This window comes from Callorhinus ursinus, unplaced genomic scaffold (assembly GCF_003265705.2).
Source record: "Callorhinus ursinus isolate GAN/ISIS: 27379988/994484 unplaced genomic scaffold, GSC_fseal_2.0 scaffold11, whole genome shotgun sequence".
Classification (NCBI taxonomy): Eukaryota; Metazoa; Chordata; class Mammalia; order Carnivora; family Otariidae; genus Callorhinus; species Callorhinus ursinus.
This window is the reverse complement of record NW_027397073.1, coordinates 41,190,286-41,205,136: the sequence shown is the minus strand read 5'-3', so window position 1 is coordinate 41,205,136 and position 14,851 is coordinate 41,190,286. Positions and strand designations below refer to the sequence as shown.

The following is a 14,851-nucleotide window of genomic DNA, read 5'->3' as shown; positions in this document are numbered from 1 at the left end:
TTTTATGAAATACATTTTTACTATTCAATAAGAATGTACACGGACAAGAAAATAATCTGTACTTCTATTTTGTTTTTTCCAACCTTATAAATTCCTCAGATAATATGCCAATTATTCTTTTATTATTTTTTTAAGATTTTATTTATTTATTTGACAGAGAGAGACACAGCGAGAGAGGGACACAGGCAGGGGGAGTGGTAGAGGGAGAAGCTGACTTCCTGCAGAACAGGGAGCCCGATGCAGGACTTGATCCCAGGACCCTGGGATCATGACCTGAGCTGAAGGCAGACGCTTAAGGACTGAGCCACCCAGGCCCCCCATATGCCAATTACTCTAATATAAATACATTTCTGGGATTACCTGATCTTGAAGTCAGTGTATCTATTTCTTTCCCTTAAATTTGATCAGATAGCACAACTATGACTAAACTTCAATTTTACCATTTAAATTTATCCAAATATTTTAATTCATATTTGTCAAACTGAAGGACAATGATTGAAGTCAAAATATATTTTAAAGCAATTCAAACTAGTATTCAGATTTATTTATAATACCTCCATCAGCCTATATAAAAAAGAAATGCAGACTTAAAAAGTATTTTAGTGAGTTTTATTTTCCTGTCATGTTTGTCTTTCTACAGAATAGTTTTAAAATCCAGATCAATTTTCTGTAGGAGGGAAAATTGTAAGAATGACTTTATTAAAAACATATTCACATAGAAGAATATGACTTATAATTCTGAGAAGTCTTAAAAAGAGGAAAGACTAAAATTTTAAATTATGTTATGCATGCATTAAATGGTGAGGGTTTTTTGCAAATTTGTAGTGATTGATCTCTGCACCCTGCAGTTTGTCCCCTGACTGTTGAAGTTTCAAAGTTATCATTTAGCCTCTCAGCGTCTCAGCTGATTCTTCCAGAACTAGCAAAAGTCCGTGGGGAAAATGCATCTCAAAGCCAAGGCTTATTTCTCTGATTTCTTTCTTTTTCAGGATCTTGGCATTTGTAATATACTGTTTAGATTTTCTATGGGATCTCAGAAGGAGGATTGATCTACCTTCCTTTTCCTTCATTGCCAGAAATAGAAGCCAATATAATGTTTGTCAAGACTTTATTTTCTTATACTCTATGTTTAATCAAAAACTAGGATAAGTTGTCTCCCTGGCAAAGTGGGTGTTGCTCAAACTGACTAACATTTTAGAGGTCACAACTCTAAAAATACCTACTTGTCTTTAAGGTCAGCCTGTGTACCCAGAAGAACCTGGTAAGTAGGTTAAATTTTGAGCTATATCATAGCTCTGCAATATTGAAAACAGTGAACACACAGAGATTCTGTGCTAATAGGATGTCTATCTAGTCACAACTAGGTTCTAGATGCTGATCTTTGATTTTACCCTCAAATCATTAGAGAAAGTTAACTGGAGAGTGTCTTTTAGCATTCAAAGATTAAAAACTGACTTAATTTTTAAAGCGGCCATTTTTACCTCCCAAATAACTTTTTAAAATTTTATTATGTTATGTTAATCACCATACATTACATCATTAGTTTTTGATGTAGTGTTCCATGATTCATTTTTTGCGTATAACACCCAGTGCTCCATGCAGTACGTGCCCTCCTTAATACCCATCCCCAGGCTAACCCATCCCCCCACCCCCTCCCCTCTGGAACCCTCAGTTTGTTTCTCAGAGTCCATAGTCTCTCATGGTTCGTCTCCCCCTCCGATTCCGCCCCCCTTCATTCTTCCCTTCCTGCTATCTTCTTCTTCTTTTTTTTTTTTTAACATATAATGTATTATTTGTTTCAGAGGTACAGGTCTGTGATTCAACAGTCTTACACAATTCACAGCGCTCACCATAGCACATACCCTCCCCAATGTCTATCACCCAGACACCCCATCCCTCCCACCCCCCACCACTCCAGCAACCCTCAGTTTGTTTCCTGAGATTAAGAATTACATCCCAAATAACTTTTATATATAAAATACCTCTCTTTGTCTTGATTCTTAAGTCAAATCCTTATTGGAACTCATGGGGTCATCAGCAGAAACTGAGGAATTGTTTGAAAAAAGAGGCTCACAATTACTAGTGACTAATATTTGTTATGTGTTTCATACTTAAAAATAGAACTATGGTCATCATTCTTATACAAAACTCTTTCATATATGAATACGTTATAAGAAAGTTTAATCCTGGCTTTTTGAATGGTAAATTTGGTTCAGCAGATGAAGAAATTTGTTAGAAGAAATGAACAGTTGGTTGAAGAGCACTGTCTTCCATGTTCAACCTAATTAATGTATTAAAAGAAAAACAATCTCATATTTCCTGACTGTGACTTTTATTAAATTATTCCACCTTTTACTTGACTTGCAGCTACAGCATGTAATAAATTAAAGTCTCTATGACCAGGCCAATGATACCATTTAGGAAGCTGAGAGCAACAGCAATGAGAAAAGTAGTACAAACAGGTTGGTTTCCATCCTCACTTGCCCTCCAATTGTCTGTCTCTATTTAATATTTCTCAGGAGGGCGTGTGAATGTGTGCATGATATGGTTGCGTGTGTTTGACAGAAAAGGCTCTATGGAAGAGTTAAGGAGGTACTTTTAAATCCAGAATGGTTGGTGTAATAGAACAATGAGCTAAACTGATAGGACTGAGTCATCTTTGTTGCGTTTTTGTAGATTTCACAGACCGTTTTTGAATCATCAGGGACTATGTATTCTATACATATATACATGGACTATATATTCCCCTTCACTCTTGTCCTTCTACCTGGCTTCCTGAAAACTGCATACATTGGCCAGTCCATGCTCTTGACTAGCCTTGAGGACTTCGCTGCTCATGATACAGAATGTAAATGCTTAATCCTCCAGCTAGTTCCAGTAAAGATTCCTCCAGCATATACTCAAATAAATTTATTAAGAAAAAAAAGATAGGGGTGCCTGGGTGGCTCAATCAGTTAAGCATCTGCCTTTGGATCAGGTCATCATCCCAGGGTCCTGGGATTGAACCCTGAAGTGGGCTCCCTGCTCAGTGGGGAGCCTGCTTCTCCCTCTCCCTCTGCTGCTCCCCCTCTCTTGCTCTCTCTCTGACAAATAAATAAATAAAATCTTAAAAAAAAAAAGAAAGAAAAGATAACGAGAAATAATGGAATAGCACAGCTTTGCAATAAAATACAGTTTATTTTTGCATTGAATTTCTGTCAATATCAAGAGTCACATGGGGGACCTGGGTGGCTCAGTCTGTTAAACTTCTGCCTTCAGCTCAGGTTATGATATCAGGGTCCTGGGATCGAGCCCCGCATCGGGTTCTCTGCATCAGGGAGTCTGCTTCTCCCTCTCCCTCTGCGCACTTGCGCTCTCTCAAAGAAATAAATAAAAATCTTTAAAAAAAAAAAAAGTCACAAACTAATGGACAAATGATGTGAAAGACATGACACAATGAAGCCAAGAAAAATCTTCTTCCTTTTATTTTTTTTAAAGATTTTATTCATCATTTACTTTAGAGAGAGAGAGAGAGTACACGCATGAGCAGGTGGGAAGGGCAGAGGAAGAGGGAGAGAATCTTAAGTGGACTCAGGACTGAGTGCAGAGCCCAACACAGGGCTCCATCTCACAACCCTGAGATCATGACCTGAGTTGAAACCAAGAGTCAGACACTTAACTGAGCTACCCAGGCTCCCTTGCTTCCTTTTATGGAAAGCAAAACCTACTGGTTAGGTTGAAATAGTCACTCAGTTCATTTGTTGAACACCTACAGAAACGTATACCCAAAACATAATGTGATTTGAATGCTAAAAACCCATTCTCAATCACATTCTTGACCCTATGTTTGGCTTCAGGTTAGAGCCGTAGGTACAAGAAAATGGGGGGAAAAAGTCAATTTTTCCCTTTCACACTGCTGAATTGTAACAGTTTTGTTGAACATTTGGGCTACATAGATTATATAATAGCAAATTAGCAAATCTGTATTGCTACAGCTAACATAAATCTTTAATTTAATATTCTGTATTGAACAAAGAAATATTTCCATGACATTCCATTAAGGAGGTTATCAATTTGATTATTGTGATATTTCTGTGACACTTTCTTAGGTACGATATCAATTTGATTGTCATAAGTCAAACTGATTTAGAATTTATGTGATTTTACTTGATTTTACTTAATAGATTATTTTAATAAAAAAAGCTCAGAGTCAAATCAAAAACCATGAAAATAAGTTTTCAGGATTTTTAATTAATCTGACAGTTCAGTCATGTTATTAAAATTGAATGGTTTTTCTCAAAACGTTAACCCTTCCCTCTCCATCCAACCAAAGTGGAAGGCAATGGACCTGCCAAAGGAAATGGGCCCAGAATTACTCCTGACCCATGGATATGTTATAATGAACCCCTAACATGTAATTTAAAAGAGTTTTTAAAGTGAAACCATTTGGTGAGCATTTTGTACTGCTTCCAGTTATCTGCTCCTTCATAATTTCATCTCCTCCCTCATTTCTCCACCCAACCCTCTTGATTTAGAAATGTTCGGAGTCCTGCAGAAGTCTACTGAACTCTGCTTGGAATCTCTAATGTAGTGATTTTGAATCCATGGGGAATTTTAAAAATTCTCAATGCCCATGTTGTACCCCACACTAATTAAAAACCTCCTGGGTGGACATAGACATCAGTAAATTTTATAAAACATTTCAGGTTATTCCAATATCTGGCCAAGGTTAAAATCCACTGTCATAAAGCAATAATTTATAAAAATAATGTGAGAGACTGATTATCTTCAATCCCACTTCCAGAGATTCTTTATCTGAAGGGTAGGGGGAGGCATAGGGATCTGAATTTTAAAAAATAATCCCTAAGTGCTTTCAATACAAGTGGTATGTGGTACACATTTTGAGAAACAGTGTCATGTGGGGCTTGTACTTAATCTGCATTTTAATTTATTGGTTACCCCTCTCTCACTTGTGACTTTAAACTCCCTGTCCACTGACATTTTCATGCATATTTGTTGATTTCTATCACATAAACAAAATTCCTTCTTCCATAGCCCTATCTCTTTTACCTATTCTCTATCTCTTTCTTAAGAAAAGTTTCAGGGGCACCTGAGACTTCGGCTCAGGTCATGATCCCAGGGTCCTTGGGATCGAGCCCCGCAATGGGCTCCCTGCTCAGCGGAGAGTCTGCTTCTCCCTCTCCTACTCCCCCTGCTTGTGTTCCCTCTCTTGCTGTCTCTCTCTCTCTCTCTCTCTCTGTCAAATAAATAAATAAAATCTTTTTTTCAAAAAAGGAAATAAAAGTTTTAAAAGAGAAGTCTTAATCATGTTATCTGTTTTTGCCCATCCTATTCATTTTTCCACCCTGGACCAGCTTGATGGGCATGCAACCTGGACAGGCGCAAATGGTCACAAGTTTGGAAGGGCCTTGCATTTGGTTTAGTGCCCTGCTCTCTGGAAATTCTTAACGCATTGTAAGTGAGGGACCCTGCACTTTTATTTTGCACTGAGCCCTGAAAATTATGTAGTCAGTTCATCTTTCCTCACTACCTTACCCTTATGAAAAATCTGTGATTTTCAGATTCAATGAATATTTTCAAGTCCCAGTTTCTTATTTTGATTCATTTGTAGCATTTAATGCTGTTGATCATTTTTTTAAAGGTTTATTTAGTTATTTTAGAGAGAGAAAGCACGGGTGGGGAGAGGCAGAGGGAGAGGTAGAGAGAATCTCAAGCAGACTCTTGGCTGAGCAGGGAGCCTAATGAGGGGATCAATCCCACAACCTTGAGATCACGACTTGAGTGGAAACCAAGAGTTGGAGGCTCAACAGACACCCCAATCATTTTGTCTTTGAAATACTTTTGTGTCTTCTTTTACTCTGCTTTCTTTCCATTTTTCTGCATCTCAGTTACCTCGGGCTTTTCTTCCTCCAGTGCCTTCTACATACTCTTTCCCCTCGGCATTCCATCCTTGGTTCTCCGTTTTAGTACATTTTCACTCTTCACCTGCTCACTAACTGATTTCACCCACACCTACAAGTGTATGTCCCAAATTGCCAAAATGACATTTTTCATCCAGAGCTCTATGCCTGAACATTCCACAGAAGCTAATTATTAAAAAAAAAGAGAGAGAGAGAGATCATTTTATTTTTTCTAAATCTACTCTGATTCTCTAATACTTACCTGAATTACAGATTCATTGTCTTCTTTGTCATCCAAGTAAAAACTTGGAATCAACCTCAGCTCTCTAAGCCAAGTCCATACTATGTTCTTAATATCTCTGGAAAGTCATCTTCTTGCCCATTTTTGCCATCATTATTTCATTTCAGACATGTATAATTTCTGACTCACAACTGAAATATTGTAAGTATTTTCTTTGCTTTGGGCCTTTGAATTCCCTATTTTCAATGGGGCCAGAGAGATCTTTCAAATATACAACTCAAACCATGGAATCCTTATAATCCTATGGAATTGTTTAATCTTAACACACCCTCTGATAATTGTTCTCAACGGTAACAAATCAAATACTTTCTTTTCATAGCAAATATCTTGTAAAAAAACATTTATTAACATTAAGGAAAATTCATAAAAAATTACATACCTACTCCAACAATTGTAAAAAGCAATATAATGTTCTTTTGGATATATATGGAAAAATAAAATAAAAATCATTTTATTGAAAGTACATTTATTTCAGCATTGAAGTATTTGAGAATGACCGCTTTGGAAGACATCCTGAAATAATCAAAAACTTATGGTCATCTAAAGAACTAAAATGAATATAGCTGGTATTTATTATTCTTTTTTACTGCAGTATAGTTGACATACAATGTCGAGATTTGCTAATTAATGTTCATGAGCAAAGCTACTGCTATGAACACTGATGGAATTTTGCAAAATAGTAGGCAATTCTTTATAAAATTCTAAGCAAAAGAAAAGTACAGCCTTCCCTTACTTTGCATGGGAGTTGCAATACTGGAAAATTCAGTATATAGTAAAAAAAAACAAAAAACCAAAAACTATTCCAAACTTTTTTTTTGTTTTATGATAAATGGAGTTGGTTCTAGGCACATGTAATTATAAAGAGATTTGTATCTATATGGATAGAGGAGACAATTGGAAATCATGCAACACATGGGACTAGAATTTATAAGGCAAAACTGTGTTGCACACTGTAAGGCGACAAGCTTTTCTGGCACCTATTCACCAAATGTCACTCCATAAACTTCCATTGAGAACATAAGCAGTCAGACTCTTTAGATGCCTAATGCCTATCCCCCCATCCTCGTACAAATGTTCCATTTACTGCAGCATGGAAATCCACTTTGTGCCAAGTGGTTTTCTTCGATGACCCCATAAAATCCTACAGGAAAATCTATTTTTCTGAGTTCCAAACCGCAAACTTTGAAAGAATCTCAAAGAAATCCACTGATTCAAATTGCACACTACCATTTAAATTTTTGGTGGAATCTCTATTCTTCCCGGCATCAATTTCTTGGATAAGGTCCGGACACTCATACCTTAGGGAATATATATTTATGCAAAAAATCAGTTCCAGGATGAGACTATCTGACATGTATGAATTTGAATTCTGTATCTATTCTATGGACTTGGATGTCCCTTGAGAAACTCTTCTCTTCCTTAAATGCTAAAATTATTTTTTTAATAATTTTTTATTGTTATGTTAATCACCATATATTACATCATTAGTTCTTCATGTAGTGTTCCATGATTCATTGTTTGTGCATGACACCCAGTGCTCTATGCAGAATGTGCCCTCTTTAATACCCATCACCAGGCTAACCCATCCCCCCCCCCCCCTCCCTTCTAGAACCCTCAGTTTGTTTTTCAGAGTCCATCATCTCTCATAGTTCGTCTCCCCCTCCGAATTACTCCCCTTCATTCTTCCCCTCCTGCTATCTTCCTCTTCTTCTTTTTTTCTTAAAATATATTGCATTATTTGTTTCAAAAGTACAGATCCATAATTCTTCAGTCTTGTACAATTCATAGTGCTCACCATAGCACATACCCTACCCAATGTCTATCACCCAGCCACCCCATCCCTCCCACCCCCCACCACTCCAGCAACACTCAGTTTGTTGCCTGAGATTAAGAATTCCTCATATCAGTGAGGTCATATGATCCATGTCTTTCTCTGATTGACTTATTTCACTCAGCATAACACCCTCCAGTTCCAGCTACATCGTTGAAAATGGCAAGACCTCATTCCTTTTGATGGCTGCATAATATTCCATTGTGTATATATACCACATCTTCTTTATCCGTTCATCTGTCGATGGACATCTTGGCTCTTTCCACAGTTTGGCTATCGTGGACATTGCTGCTATAAACATCGGGGTGCACGTACCCCTTTGGATCCCTACATTTGTATTTTTGGGGTAAATGCCCAGTAGTGCAATTGCTGGATCGTATGGTAGCTCTATTTTCAACTGTTGGAGGAACCTCCTCATGTTTTCCAGAGGGGTTGCACCAGCTTGCATTCCCACCAACAGTGTAGGAGGGTTCCCCTTTCTCCACATCCCCACCAACATCTGTCGTTTCCTGACTTCTTAATTTTAGCCATTCTGATGGGTGTGAGGTGGTATCTCATTGAGGTTTTGATTTGGATTTCCCTGATGCTGAGCGATGTTGAGCACTTTTTCATGTGTCTGTTGGCCATTTGGATGTCTTCTTTGGAAAAATGTCTGTTCATATTTTCTGCCCATTTCTTGATTGGATTATGTGTTCTTTGGGTGTTGACTTTGATAAGTTCTTTATAGATTTTGGATACTACCCCTTTATCTGATATGTCATTTGCAAATATTTTCTCCCATTCTGTCAGTTTTCTTTTGGTTTTGTGGACTATTTCTTTTGCTGTGCAAAAGCTTTTTATCTGGATGAAATCCCAATAGTTCATTTTTGCCCTGGCTTCCCCTACCTTTGGTGATGTTTCTAGGAAGAAGTTGCTGCAGCTGAGGTCAAAGAGGTTGCTGCCTGTGTTCTCCTTTAGGATTTTAATGGACTCCTGTCTCACGTTTAGGTCTTTCAACCATTTGGAGTCTATTTTTGTGTGTGGTGTAAGGAAATGGTCCGGTTTCATTCTTCTGCATGTGGCTGTTCAATTTTCCCAACACCATTTGTTGAAGAGATGGTCTTCTTTCCATTGGACATTCTTTCCTGCTTTGTCAAAGATTAGTTGACTATAGAGTTGAGGGTCCATTTCTGGGCTCTCGATTCTGTTCCATTGATCGATGTGTCTGTTTTTGTGCCAGTACCATACTGTTTTGATGAGGACAACTTTGTAATAGAGCGGGAAGTCCAGAATTGTGATGCCGCCAGCTTTGCTTTTCTTTTTCAACATTCCTCTGGCTATTCGGGGTCTCTTCTGGTTCCATACAAATTTTAGGATTATTTGTTCCATTTCTTTGAAAAAAGTGGATGGTATTTTGCTAGGGATTGCATTGAATGTGTAGATGGCTCTAGGTAGCATTGACATCTTCACAATGTTTGTTCTTCCAATCCATGAGCATGGAACGTTTTTCCATTTCTTTGTGTCTTCTTCAATTTCTTTCATGAGTATTTTATAGTTTTCTGAGTACAGATCCTTTGCCTCTTTGGTTACATTTATTCCTAGGTATCTTATGGTTTTGGGTGCAGTTGTAAATGGGATCGACTCCTTGATTTGTCTCTCTTCTGTCTTGTTTTTGGTGTATAGGAATGCCACTGATTTCTGTGCATTGATTTTATATCCCGCTACTTTACTGAATCCTGTATGAGTTCTAGCAGTTTTGAGGTGGAGTCTTTTGGGTTTTCCACATACAGTATCATATCATCTGCAAAGAGTGAGAGTTTGACTTCCTCTTTGCCGATTTGGATGCCTTTGATTTCTTTTTGTTGTCTGATTGTTGTGGCTAGGACTTCTAATACTATGTTGAATAGCAGTGGTGAGAGTGGACATCCCTGCTGCGTTCCTGACCTTAGCGGAAAAGCTCTCAGTTTTTCCCCATTGAGAATGATATTCGCTATAGGTTTTTCGTAGATGGCTTTTATGATATTGAGGTATGTACCCTCTATCCCTATACTCTGAAGAGTTTTGATCAAGAAAGGATGCTGTACTTTGTCAAATGCTTTTTCTACATCTGTTGAGAGAATCATATGTTCTTTCTATTGTTAATGTATTGTGTCACATTGATTGATTTGTGGGTGTTGTGGGTGTTGAACTATACTTGCAGCCCAGGGATAAATCCCACTTGGTCGTGGTGAATAATCCTTTTAATGTACTGTTGGATCCTATTGGCTAGTATTTTGGTGAGAATTTTTGCATCCATGTTCATCAAGGATATTGGTCTGTAATTCTCCTTTTTGATGGGGTCTTTGTCTGGTTTTGGGAATCAAGGTAATGGTGGCCTCATAAAATGAGTTTGGAAGTTTTCCTTCCATTTCTATTTTTTGGAACAGTTTCAGGAGAATAGGTATTAATTCTTCTCTAAATGTCTGATAGAATTCCCCTGGGAAGCCATCTGGCCCTGGGCTTTTGTTTGTTGGGAGATTTTTGATGACTGCTTCAATTTCCTTAGTGGTTATAGGTCTGTTCAGGTTTTCTATTTCTTCCTAGTTCAATTTTAGTAGTTGATACATCTCTAGGAATGCACCCATTTCTTCCAGGTTTTCTAATTTGCTGGCATAGAGTTGCTCATAATATGCTCTTACAATTATTTGTATTTCTTTGGTGTTGGTTGTGATCTCTCCTCTTTCATTCATGATTTTGTTGATTTGGGTCCTTTCTCTTTTCTTTTTGATAAGTCTGACCAGGGTTTTATCAATCTTCTTAATTCTTTCACAGAACCAGCTCCTAGTTTCGTTGATCTGTTCTACTGTTCTTTTGGTTTCTACTTCATTGATTTCTGCTCTGATCTTTATGATTTCTCTTCTCCTGCTGGGTTTAGGCTTTATTTGCTGTTTTTTCTCTAGCTCCTTTAGGTGTAGGGTTAGGTTGTGTATTTGAGACCTTTCTTGTTTCTTGAGAAAGGCTTGTATTGCTATATGCTTTCCTCTCAGGACTGCCTTTGCTGTATCCCAAAGATTTTGAACAGTTGTGTTTTCATTTTCATTGGTTTTCATGAATTTTTTTAATTCTTCTTTAATTTCCTGATTGACCCATTCATTCTTTAGTAGGTTGCTCTTTAGCCTCCATGTATTTGAGTTCTTTCTGACTTTCCTCTTGTGGTTGAGTTCTAGTTTCAAAGCATTGTGGTCTGAAAATATGCAGGGAATAATCCCAATCTTTTGGTACCGGTTGAGACCTGATTTGTGACCTAGGATGTGATCAATTCTGGAGAATGTTCCATGGGCACTAGAGAAGAATGTGTATGCTGTTTCTTTGGGATGGAATGTTTTGAATATGTCTGTAAGTCCATTTGGTCCAGTGTGTCATTTAAAGTTTTTATTTCCTTGTTGATTTTTTGCTTAGATGATCTGTCCATTTTATTGAGGGGGGTGTTTAAGTCCTCCGCTATTATTGTATTGTTGTCAACGTGTTTCTTTGCTTTTGTTATGAATTGCCTTATATAATTGGCTGCTCCCATGTTTGGGGCATAGCTATTTACAATTGTTAGATCATCTTGTTGGATAGACCCTTTAAGTAGGATATAGTGTCCTTCCTCATCTCTTATTACAGTCTTTGGTTTAAAATCTAATTTGTCTGATATAAGGATTGCCATCCCAGCTTTCTTTCGGTGTCCATTAGCATGGTAAATGGTTTTCCCACCCCCTCACTTTCAATCTGGGGGTGTCTTTGGGTCTAAAATAAGTCTCTTGCAGACAGCGTATGGATGGGTCTTGTTTTTTAATCCAATCTGATAGCTTGTGTCTTTTGATTGGGGCATTGAGCCCATTTACATTCAGGGTAACTATTGAAAGGTATGAATTTAGTGCCATTGTATTGCCTGTAAGGTGACTGTTACTGTATATTGTCTGTGTTCCTTTCTGATCTATGCTGCTTTTAGGCTCTTTTTGCTTAGAGGACCTCTTTCAATATTTCTTGGAAGGCTGGTTTCGTGTTTGCAAATTCCTTTAGTTTTTGTGTGTCCTGGAAGCTTTTTATCTCTCTTTCTATTTTCAATGTTAGCCTAGCTGGATATAGTATTCTTGGCTGCATATTTTTCTCATTTAGTGCTCTAGATATCATGCCAGTCCTTTCTGGCCTGCCAGGTCTCTGTGGATAGGTCTGTTGCCAATCTAATGTTTCTACCATTGTAGGTTACATATCTCTTCTCCCGAGCTGCTTTCAGGATTTTCTCTTTGTCTCTGAGACTCATAAGTTTTACTAAGATGTCGGGGTGTTGACCTATTTTTATTGATTTTGAGAGGGGTTCTCTGTGCCTCCTGGATTTTGATGCCTGTCCTTCCCCACATTAGGGAAGTTCTCTACTATAATTTGCTCCAATATACCTTCTGCCCCCCTCTCTCTTTCTTCTTCTTTTGGGATCCCAATTATTCTAATGTTGTTTCGTCTTATCGTATCGCTTATCTCTCGAATTCTGCCCTCGTGATCCTGTAGTTGTTTCTCTCTCTTTTTCTCAGCCTCTTTATTTTCCATCATTTGGTCTTCTATATCACTGATTCTTTCTTCTGCCTCATTTATCCAGCAGTTAGTGCCCCCATTTTTGATTGCACCTCATTAATAGCCTTTTTGATTTTGACTTGGTTAGATTTTAGTTCTTTTATTTCTCCAGAAAGGGTCTCTCTAATAACTTCCACACTTTTTTCAAGCCCAGCTAGTATCTTTAAAGTCATGATTCTGAACTCTAGATCCGAGATCATACTAATGTCAGTATTGAGTAGGTCCCTGGCAGGCGGTACTACCTCTTGTTCTTTTTGCTCAGGTGACTTTTTTTGTCTTGTCATTTTGTCCAGAGGAGAACAGATGAATGAGAGAACAGAATGCTAACAGGTTAACAACGTCTCCAGCAAATATACTCTATATAAATCACAAAAGACCTGAAACCAGGGGACAAGGAAGGGAAAGAAAGAAGAGAAAAAAAATAAAGAAGAAAAAGAAAAAGATAAAAACAAACAAAAACAGAACAAAACAAAAACAGAATATGATCAGCTATGATCAGGCTAGTGCATAGATCAGTGCCACACACTAGCTTTTGGGCATATTTTGGTCTGTTAGAAGAAAGTGCCTGCTAAAATTTTAAGGAAGAAAGACTTATATATGTACAAAATAAGGGTTGATACAATGAAGGGATGGCAGATGACTCTAAAGATGAAAATTATAAAAGATTTTATAAAAGGAATTGGTAAGATAAGAAGTTGTTTTTAAAAAGAAAGAAGATTCAAAAAGAAAAAGAAAAAAGAAAAAAAAAGGGAGAGAATGTGATCAGGCAGGAGAATAGAACAAAGCCATACACTAGTGATTTAGGGTATATTTTGATTTGTTAGAAGAAATTGTATCTCAAAATTTTAAGGAGAGAACAACTTATATATATATATGCCAAAAATAAGGGTAACTACTATGAAGGGATAAAAATATGACTCTAAAAATGAAAAATAAAAAATGTTTTTTTAAAAAGGGATTGATAAGATGTTTGAAAAAGGGAAAAAGAAAAATTCAAAAAAAAAACAGTTAAAAAATTAACTTTGAAAAACTAATGAATTATGGTAAAAAAGCCATGAATTCTATGTGCAGTATTCCCCTAGCGCTGGAGTTCTCCCATTCTCCTTGATCAGTAAACTTGGTCTTGGCTTGCTGGCTGTTCGTGTTGATCTTCAGGGGGAGGGGCCTATTGCCGTGGTTCCCAAAGGTCTTTGCGGAGGCTGAATTGCCCTGCCCCTGTGTGTCCGGGCTAAGCAAGCTGCTCCGGTTTGCTCTCAGGAGCTTTTGTTCCCTGCAATCTCTCGGTACAGCTTTGGAGGACCAGGGTGAAAATGGTGGCCTCCCAATCTCCACCCGGAGGAGCTGAGAACTCGGGGCCCCGCTCCTCAGTGTGCCCCCAGAGAAAAGCCGTCATTTCCATCTCCCCGGTCTCCGGCCGCACTCCGTGCTCACCCGGCCTGTGATCGAGCATTTCTATGCCTGGCACCCGACCCTGTATGGAGTCTCCAAACCCAGCAGATCCCTGCAGTGCGTTTCTGCGCCGCTCCTCCCAGGGGAGGAAGGGAAGTCTCCCCAGCTCTGCCGCTTGTTGGGTCCCTGCTGGAGGAGCAGTTGCCCAACTGGGCCGCGGATCACAGTTTATGGCAACCCCGAGCTGAGAGCCCGCACCTCGGCTCCATCTCTGCAGCCGGCTACCCTGCTTCGATACCTGGGAGCTCTGCTGCACTCAGGCACCCCCAGTCTTTTTGTGACCCCGAGGGTCCTGAGACCACACTGTCCCGCGAGGGTTCCACCCCCCGCTTAGCCACTGGAGCGATGCCCCTCAGCGGAGCCGACTTCTAAAAGGTCCAATTTTGTGCTCCGCAGCTCTGTCACTTGCCAGAAGTGGCTGACGGAGGCCCCCTCCCCCGCCGTCTATCCTCCCGAATATCACCTCGGATTCACTTCTCCGCACGTCCTACCTTCCAGAAAGTGGTCGCTTTTCTGTTCAGAGTGTTGTTACTCTTCTTATCTTTGATCTCCTGTTGAGTTCGTAGGTGTTCAGAATGGTTTGATCCCTATTCAGCTGAATTCCTGAGACCAGACGAAATCCAGGCCTCCTACTCCTCCACCATCTTGCCAACTGCTAAAATTATTAATGAAAGTAGAATAAACATCCTTGTAAACCTGCAGCACACATTTTTGTCTCAGTAACACTCAGTATCTATGATTTGAAGCAGTCAAAGTGGGTACAGTTTCGATTGAACAATCAAAAATCATTCTTACAATAAA

The 14,851-nt window shown here is 38.7% G+C and overlaps 1 long non-coding RNA gene across 1 annotated transcript in view; it reads left to right on the top strand.

Moving 5' to 3' along the window:
• LOC141373681 (uncharacterized) overlaps positions 1 to 13,061 on the top strand; it is a 714,213-nt gene extending 701,152 nt beyond the window's left edge. Inside the window, exon 3 of the long non-coding RNA XR_012379927.1 lies at positions 13,029 to 13,061. This is a non-coding gene — a long non-coding RNA (uncharacterized lncRNA). The remainder of the gene's footprint in view (positions 1 to 13,028) is intronic.
• The last annotated feature ends 1,790 nt before the right edge of the window (positions 13,062 to 14,851 follow it).